This window comes from Pinus tabuliformis, chromosome 5_1 (genome assembly GCF_031772625.1).
Source record: "Pinus tabuliformis cultivar Carrire ecotype Pingquan chromosome 5_1, CPIR1, whole genome shotgun sequence".
In the NCBI taxonomy this organism is placed as follows: domain Eukaryota; kingdom Viridiplantae; phylum Streptophyta; class Pinopsida; order Pinales; family Pinaceae; genus Pinus; species Pinus tabuliformis.
Window position 1 is genome coordinate 338,292,412 of NC_142305.1, and position 9,973 is coordinate 338,302,384.

A 9,973-nucleotide genomic window follows, 5' to 3' on the forward strand; every position below is an offset into this window, starting at 1 on the left:
ATTCAGTGAAGGTTACTCCCTATAGCAAACCAATATTGGATAACTTGTGTCCGGAAGGGAGTTTGACATGCACTTTACACAGTTTAGCAAACCAATATTGGATAACTTTGTGTCCGGAAGGGAGTTTGACATGGACTTTACACAGTTTCTTCCCAAGGAGAAAGTAAAATAAAGGATGATACCAATGGGATCATGGTTCAGCACTGAGATCGTTGGTGTGTTGGCTAGCCACCAAGATTCAATTCTTTGAGAGGCACACATAAGTTGTTGGAGATTTGAGGTTATTTAAAAAAAAACAATAAGCCCACTATAGCAGCCTAGCCAAGGGAAAGTGCTCGTGATTAATGATTCACCCTTCAAGGGTTGTCTTGCAAGTTGCAAGTGAAAACAGGCTGCTTCTGGAGGATCCGAGGACAATGGGCCCTGTGACTGAAGCATCTGAATCAGATAATCGGTCAATACTAAGGACAACCAACTGCATAAGGCAAATCTATAGTTTCCTATTTCATGAATCATACAGCATTATCCACAATCATAACTCAAACAGAATAAGTCATTCCCATCATAAAATTCACATCTCTATTGAATAACATGCTTCTCAAAATGCAGTTGCTGTATTTGGAGAGTCTGACAGTAAAGCCAAATGCTTGTTATGCAGTATGCCACTATAAATTAAAATGGAATACATGTCTCCAATTATTTAAAAAAATAATTCTATTAAATATTATAAGATATACTTCACTTATAGGACATATCCAAAGTCAGTACGGGTAAAAATATCCTAAGCTAATAGCATTTACGTAGGAAGCATAGTCATCTCATGAAAGCAAGACATACAAAACACATCACTAACTGGAACAAGTGCCTCTGTTCATTCATGTGCGTGTACATATGGATGTATAATACACAAAGTTATAAATATATAAATAAGAACCTGAGTGCGGAGTTTGAATTCTGCAGCAAGGTCTTCTAATGGGATGCACTTATGCTTCTGCATTGTCCACAAAAGAGTTGTCAGATGGGATCAAAGTATAAGAAGAAAAAGTTATGAAATTCAAATCTCTTCTATGCCCTAACTAAACATTGATATAACAGAAATCCAATGTTGTAATCAATATGTTCATTCAATTGCAGGACTATGCATTGCCAAGCTAGATTAGCAAGGCATAAAATAAGAAAAGTGAATCCTAGATCCACATTCCAAAGCCTAGTTCCTAGATCGAAAGTCTGATTGAATAACCTGAGAGCATAGTTCAAAACACCAAGTTGAAGCCTAAAACCATATGACATAAAAGAAGCCCTCTGCTAAAATAGATTCAGTGAAGGTTACTCCCTATAGCAAACCAATATTGGATAACTTGTGTCCGGAAGGGAGTTTGACATGCACTTTACATAGTTTACCAAACCAATATTGGATAACTTTGTGTCCGGAAGGGAGTTTGACATGCACTTTACACAGTTTCTTCCCAAGGAGAAAGTAAAATAAAGGATGATACCAATGGGATCATGGTTCAGCAGTGAGATCGTTGGTGTGTTGGCCAGCCACCAAGATTCAATTCTTTGAGAGGCACACATAAGTTGTTGGGGATTTGAGGTTATTTAAAAAAAACAATAAGCCCACTATAACAGCCTAGCCAAGGGAAAGTGCTCGTGATTAATGATTCGCCCTTCAAGGTTTGTCTTGCAAGTTGCAAGTGAAAACAGGCTGCTTCTGGAGGATCCGAGGAGAATGGGCCCTGTGACTGAAGCATCTGAATCAGATAATCAGTCAATACTAAGGACAACCAACTGCATAAGGCAAATCTATAGTTTCCTATTTCATGAATCATACATCATTATCCACAATCATAACTCAAACAGAATAAGTCATTCCCATCATAAAATTCACATCTCTATTGAATATCACGCTTCTCAAAATGCAGTTGCTATATTCGGAGAGTCTGACAGTAAAGCCAAATGCTTGTTATGCAGTATGCCACTATATATTAGAATGGAATACATGTCTCCAATTATTTAAAAAAATAATTCTATTAAATATTATAAGATATACTTCACTTATAGGACATATCCAAAGTCAGTATGGGTAAAAATATCCTAAGCTAATAGCATTTAGGTAGGAAGCATAGTCATCTCATGAAAGCAAGACATACAAAACACATCACCAACTGGAACAAGTGCCTTTGTCCATTCATGTGCGTGTACATATGGATGTATAATACACAAAGTTATAAATATATAAATAAGAACCTGAGTGCGGAGTTTGAATTCTGCAGCAAGGTCTTCTAATGGGATGCACTTATGCTTCTGCATTGTCCACAAAAGAGTTGTTAGATGGGATCAAAGTATAAGAAGAAAAAGTTATGAAATTAAAATCTCTTCTATGCCCTAACTAAACATTGATATAACAGAAATCCAATGTTGTAATCAATATGTTCATTCAATTGCAGGACTATGCATTGCCAAGCTAGATTAGCAAGGCATAAAATAAGAAAAGTGAATCTTAGATCCACATTCCAAAGCCTAGATCCTAGATCCAAACCCTGATTGAATAACCTGAGAGCATAGTTCAAAACACCAAGTTGAAGCCTAAGCAGTTTTTTGCCAAAAATATGCAAAATCTTGGAGGAAGCTGGAAGAACAATAAAGTTTTTGAGGAAAATGGAAGAGCAGCAAGCAGAAAATATCAACAGTTTCCCAGAATGGAACAAAAGATTAGAAGAATTTAACAAAATTCCACATCTAAGAAAAATAAGATGGAACAAATTCTGGAATAACAGCAAGAAAAACGAACCAAATGATACTAATGATAAGTACTACAGAAGAAAGTATAAGAAAAAATGAGGCGAAAGAAAAAGTGTGGACATAGTTATCTCCCCCTAAAAGTATGGACAATCCGAGGACAATGGGCCCTGTGACTGAAGCATCTGAATCAGATAATCGGTCAATACTAAGGACAACCAATTGCATAAGGCAAATCTATAGTTTCTTATTTCATGAATCATACAGCATTATCCACAATCATAACTCAAACAGAATAAGTCATTCCCATCATAAAATTCACATCTCTATTGAATATCATGCTTCTCAAAATGCAGTTGTTGTATTCGGAGAGTCTGACAGTAAAGCCAAATGCTTGTTATGCAGTATGCCACTATAAATTAAAATGGAATACATGTCTCCAATTATTTAAAAAAATAATTCTATTAAATATTATAAGATATACTTCACTTATAGGACATATCCAAAGTCAGTACGGGTAAAAATATCCTAAGCTAATAGCATTTAGGTAGGAAGCATAGTCATCTCATGAAAGCAAGACATACAAAACACATCACTAACTGGAACAAGTGCGTCTGTCCATTCATGTGCGTGTACATATGGATGTATAATACACAAAGTTATAAATATATAAATAAGAACCTAAGTGCGGAGTTTGAATTTTGCAGCAAGGTCTTCTAATGGGATGCACTTATGCTTCTGCATTGTCCACAAAAGAGTTGTCAGATGGGATCAAAGTATAAGAAGAAAAAGTTATGAAATTCAAATCTCTTCTATGCCCTAACTAAACATTGATATAACATAAATCCAATGTTGTAATCAATATGTTCATTCAATTGCAGGACTATGCATTGCCAAGCTAGATTAGCAAGGCATAAAATAAGAAAAGTGAATCCTAGATCCACATTCCAAAGCCTAGATCCTAGATCGAAAGCCTGATTGAATAACCTGAGAGCATAGTTCAAAACACCAAGTTGAAGCCTAAAACCAAATGACATAAAAGAAGCCCTCTGCTAAAATAGATTTAGTGAAGGTTACTCCCTATAGCAAACCAATATTGGATAACTTGTGTCCGGAAGGGAGTTTGACATGCACTTTACACAGTTTAGCAAACCAATATTGGATAACTTTGTGTCCGGAAGGGAGTTTGACATGCACTTTACACAGTTTCTTCCCAAGGAGAAAGTAAAATAAAGGATGATACCAATGGGATCATGGTTCAGCACTGAGATCGTTGGTGTGTTGGCTAGCCACCAAGATTCAATTCTTTGAGAGGCACACATAAGTTGTTGGAGATTTGAGGTTATTTAAAAAAAACAATAAGCCCACTATAGCAGCCTAGCCAAGGGAAAGTGCTCGTGATTAATGATTCACCCTTCAAGGGTTGTCTTGCAAGTTGCAAGTGAAAACAGGCTGCTTCTGGAGGATCCGAGGACAATGGGCCCTGTGACTGAAGCATCTGAATCAGATAATCGGTCAATACTAAGGACAACCAACTGCATAAGGCAAATCTATAGTTTCCTATTTCATGAATCATACAGCATTATCCACAATCATAACTCAAACAGAATAAGTCATTCCCATCATAAAATTCACATCTCTATTGAATAACATGCTTCTCAAAATGCAGTTGCTGTATTTGGAGAGTCTGACAGTAAAGCCAAATGCTTGTTATGCAGTATGCCACTATAAATTAAAATGGAATACATGTCTCCAATTATTTAAAAAAATAATTCTATTAAATATTATAAGATATACTTCACTTATAGGACATATCCAAAGTCAGTACGGGTAAAAATATCCTAAGCTAATAGCATTTACGTAGGAAGCATAGTCATCTCATGAAAGCAAGACATACAAAACACATCACTAACTGGAACAAGTGCCTCTGTCCATTCATGTGCGTGTACATATGGATGTATAATACACAAAGTTATAAATATATAAATAAGAACCTGAGTGCGGAGTTTGAATTCTGCAGCAAGGTCTTCTAATGGGATGCACTTATGCTTCTGCATTGTCCATAAAAGAGTTGTCAGATGGGATCAAAGTATAAGAAGAAAAAGTTATGAAATTCAAATCTCTTCTATGCCCTAACTAAACATTGATATAACAGAAATCCAATGTTGTAATCAATATGTTCATTCAATTGCAGGACTATGCATTGCCAAGCTAGATTAGCAAGGCATAAAATAAGAAAAGTGAATCCTAGATCCACATTCCAAAGCCTAGATCCTAGATCGAAAGCCTGATTGAATAACCTGAGAGCATAGTTCAAAACACCAAGTTGAAGCCTAAAACCATATGACATAAAAGAAGCCCTCTACTAAAATAGATTCAGTGAAGGTTACTCCCTATAGCAAACCAATATTGGATAACTTGTGTCCGGAAGGGAGTTTGACATGCACTTTACATAGTTTAGCAAACCAATATTGGATAACTTTGTGTCCGGAAGGGAGTTTGACATGCACTTTACACAGTTTCTTCCCAAGGAGAAAGTAAAATAAAGGATGATACCAATGGGATCATGGTTCAGCAGTGAGATCGTTGGTGTGTTGGCCAGCCACCAAGATTCAATTCTTTGAGAGGCACACATAAGTTGTTGGGGATTTGAGGTTATTTAAAAAAAACAATAAGCCCACTATAACAGCCTAGCCAAGGGAAAGTGCTCGTGATTAATGATTCGCCCTTCAAGGTTTGTCTTGCAAGTTGCAAGTGAAAACAGGCTGCTTCTGGAGGATCCGAGGACAATGGGCCCTATGACTGAAGCATCTGAATCAGATAATCAGTCAATACTAAGGACAACCAACTGCATAAGGCAAATCTATAGTTTCCTATTTCATGAATCATACATCATTATCCACAATCATAACTCAAACAGAATAAGTCATTCCCATCATAAAATTCACATCTCTATTGAATATCACGCTTCTCAAAATGCAGTTGCTGTATTCGGAGAGTCTGACAATAAAGCCAAATGCTTGTTATGCAGTATGCCACTATAAATTAGAATGGAATACATGTCTCCAATTATTTAAAAAAATAATTCTATTAAATATTATAAGATATACTTCACTTATAGGACATATCCAAAGTCAGTATGGGTAAAAATATCCTAAGCTAATAGCATTTAGGTAGGAAGCATAGTCATCTCATGAAAGCAAGACATACAAAACACATCACCAACTGGAACAAGTGCCTCTGTCCATTCATGTGTGTGTACATATGGATGTATAATACACAAAGTTATAAATATATAAATAAGAACCTGAGTGCGGAGTTTGAATTCTGCAGCAAGGTCTTCTAATGGGATGCACTTATGCTTCTGCATTGTCCACAAAAGAGTTGTTAGATGGGATCAAAGTATAAGAAGAAAAAGTTATGAAATTAAAATCTCTTCTATGCCCTAACTAAACATTGATATAATAGAAATCCAATGTTGTAATCAATATGTTCATTCAATTGCAGGACTATGCATTGCCAAGCTAGATTAGCAAGGCATAAAATAAGAAAAGTGAATCTTAGATCCACATTCCAAAGCCTAGATCCTAGATCCAAAGCCTGATTGAATAACCTGAGAGCATAGTTCAAAACACCAAGTTGAAGCCTAAGCAGTTTTTTGCCAAAAATATGCAAAATCTTGGAGGAAGCTGGAAGAACAATAAAGTTTTTGAGGAAAATGGAAGAGCAGCAAGCAGAAAATATCAACAGTTTCCCAGAATGGAACAAAAGATTAGAAGAATTTAACAAAATTCCACATCTAAGAAAAATAACATGGAACAAATTCTGGAATAACAGCAAGAAAAACGAACCAAATGATACTAATGATAAGTACTACAGAAGAAAGTATAAGAAAAAATGAGGCGAAAGAAAAAGTGTGGACATAGTTATCTCCCCCTAAAAATATGGACAATCCGAGGACAATGGACCCTGTTACTGAAGCATCTGAATCAGATAATCGGTCAATACTAAGGACAACCAACTGCATAAGGCAAATCTATAGTTTCCTATTTCATGAATCATACAGCATTATCCACAATCATAACTCAAACAGAATAAGTCATTCCCATCATAAAATTCACATCTCTATTGAATATCATGCTTCTCAAAATGCAATTGCTGTATTCGGAGAGTCTGACAGTAAAGCCAAATGCTTGTTATGCAGTATGCCACTATAAATTAAAATGGAATACATGTCTCCAATTATTTAAAAAATAATTCTATTAAATATTATAAGATATACTTCACTTATAGGACATATCCAAAGTGAGTACGGGTAAAAATATCCTAAGCTAATAGCATTTAGGTAGGAAGCATAGTCATCTCAAGAAAGCAAGACATAAAAAACACATCACTAACTAGAACAAGTGCCTCTGTCCATTCATGTGCGTGTACATATGGATGTATAATACACAAAGTTATAAATATATAAATAAGAACCTGAGTGCGGAGTTTGAATTCTGCAGCAAGGTCTTCTAATGGGATGCACTTATGCTTCTGCATTGTCCACAAAAGAGTTGTCAGATGGGATCAAAGTATAAGAAGAAAAAGTTATGAAATTCAAATCTCTTCTATGCCCTAACTAAACATTGATATAACAGAAATCCAATGTTGTAATCAATATGTTCATTCAATTGCAGGACTATGCATTGCCAAGCTAGATTAGCAAGGCTGCAAGGTTTCCCTGTGTAAGACAAGCTGGGTCAGAAACATCAAGTTTCAATGATACAGTAGATACTTGTGTCCCTCAAAAGAACTTGGCAAATGTGGGTCAATTGCATAGAAAAGCAATTTTATGATTAACCTCTTTAATTATTATTTGGACTATGGAGAAGAGGTTTCAATCAGATAATAGTTTCAGAGGTATTTCATCACTCAAAGCGAGTCCCTAGTTATCGATTAATTTCCCATGTTACTACATTCAAAAATTATAGAAAATAATGGAATTAGCAAGATCCTTCACTTATAAGACATATCTAAAGTCATAGTAAAAGTAACAAAGTAGCCTATAAGGGTACTGAGCCTATAAGCTCTTAATACAAGTCCATGTCTGTTTCACATCTACGACCTAAGAGATCCATGAACAATCAAACAAAAACTGAAAGTAGTCCAAAAAATCGCAATCCTTTCTTTGACAGTTCAACATTGAAGAACCAAACAGAAGACTTCAAATACAGTAGGAAATTCTGGACATAAACCTCCCCAACACCTGTTTCTGTTGTCAAAACGTGGATGATCATATTTGGGATTGCATTGTTATCGGTGATAATGATGTGAAGTAAATATCATTCACAGAAAATAAACAGTGATATGACAAAATACCGTCCTGGAGGGCTTGAGAAAACAGGAACCCATTACTCCTCATACATGATCAAGTGTAGTTCCGGACTGTGTAAGACAAGCTGGGTCAGAAACATCAAGTTTCAATGATACAGTAGATACTTGTGTCCCTCAAAAGAACTTGGCAAATGTGGGTCAATTGCATAGAAAAGCAATTTTATGATTAACCTCTTTAATTATTATTTGGACTATGGAGAAGAGGTTTCAATCAGATAATAGTTTCAGAGGTATTTCATCACTCAAAGCGAGTCCCTAGTTATCGATTAATTTCTCATGTTACTACATTAAAAAATTATAGAAAATAATGGAATTAGCAAGATCCTTCACTTATAAGACATATCGAAAGTCATAGTAAAAGTAACAAAGTAGCTTATAAGGGTACTGAGCCTATAAGCTCTTAATACAAGTCCATGTCTGTTTCACATCTACGAACTAAGAGATCCATGAACAATCAAACAAAAACTGAAAGTAGTCCAAAAAATCGCAATCCTTTCTTTGACAGTTCAACATTGAAGAACCAAACAGAAGACTTCAAATACAGTAGGAAATTCTGGACATAAAACTCCCCAACACCTGTTTCTGTTGTCAAAACCTGGATGATCATATTTGGGATTGCATTGTTATCGGTGATAATGATGTGAAGTAAATATCATTCACAGAAAATAAACAGTGATATGACAAAATACCGTCCTGGAGGGCTTGAGAAAACAGGAACCCATTACTCCTCATACATGATCAAGTGTAGTTCCGGACATCAAAAAGCAAGATCCCAAAAAGAAAAATCGGCAGCAATTAGAATAGTACTCTGTTCTCGACATTCAAGCACACAGAATAGTACTCTGTTCAAATTGACCGGATAGAGAGTTCATAATAGTACTCTGTTCAAATTGACCGGATAGAGAGTTCAAATTGTTAATGCTATTTGATTCAACCTAACAGTGATGTGCTATCAAACTCCTCCAGCTGAAATGCATGCTTGAAGACGTCAATTCACAAGTTTTACATGCAATAGCAGAAAATAACCATATCGGCAGCAATTAAAATCGGCAGCAATTAGAATAGTACTCTGTTCTCGACATTCAAGCACACAGAATAGTACTCTGTTCAAATTGACCGGATAGAGAGTTCATACCTTGGAGGAAAACGTAAACGATGAGGGTTTGATAGCTGTGGGTCGAACCTTAAATAAACAGTAGGAAAACGTAAACGATAAGGGTTTGATAGCTGTGGGTCGAACCTTAAATAGCTACTAATCCACTGAATCATGGAGGCCAAAGAATATAACTGTCGATAAAGAAAGACATGAAGAGTCTCTGCCATGAAGAGTCTCTGCCAAGAGTCTCTGCGAAGAGTCTCTGTGCCAGCAGGCAGTCTCTGCCAAGGCAGCAGAAGAGTCTCATCGCCAGCAGGCCAGGCCTGGCTTTTCATGCCCATTACCATGAGAAAATACCATTTTTCTATGAATAAAACAGATTAAACGAACGGCTAAAAACACTCCAATCATCTAACACACAAAATCAATGGCTCACGATCGCACACGTCACATTTTAGGGATGTCTTTCTCAGAGGGAACGCCTTACGGCGTAAATATAAATGTAAATTCTAATTATTCAAATGTTTTAAATATTTATATTTTAAATGAATTAATATAAATGTTAGTTTTAACAATTTAGATTTAATAAATTATTAAGTTTAAAATTTGTTTAAAATATTTTAAATAAATATTAATTTGGTTTTTTGTTTGTTAAGTTGTGTGAGCTATGAAAGCATGTTTATTTTTGGTTTAAAAAACCACTACTCAGGGGCATCTAAGCCATCATTATGTGTGTGTGAGATTCAAAGCTTTGCTCTAGAA

The 9,973-nt window shown here is 35.7% G+C and overlaps 1 long non-coding RNA gene across 1 annotated transcript; it reads right to left on the minus strand.

Annotated features, from left to right (window-relative positions):
* Positions 1-6,045: 6,045 nt before the first annotated feature.
* Positions 6,046-9,549, minus strand: LOC149164815 (uncharacterized). The gene is made up of 3 exons (XR_016260280.1): positions 9,356-9,549; positions 7,219-7,275; positions 6,046-6,103 (listed from the first exon to the last, which is right to left on the minus strand). It is a non-coding gene; the product is annotated as an uncharacterized LOC149164815 (long non-coding RNA).
* Between the last annotated feature and the right edge of the window lie 424 nt (positions 9,550-9,973).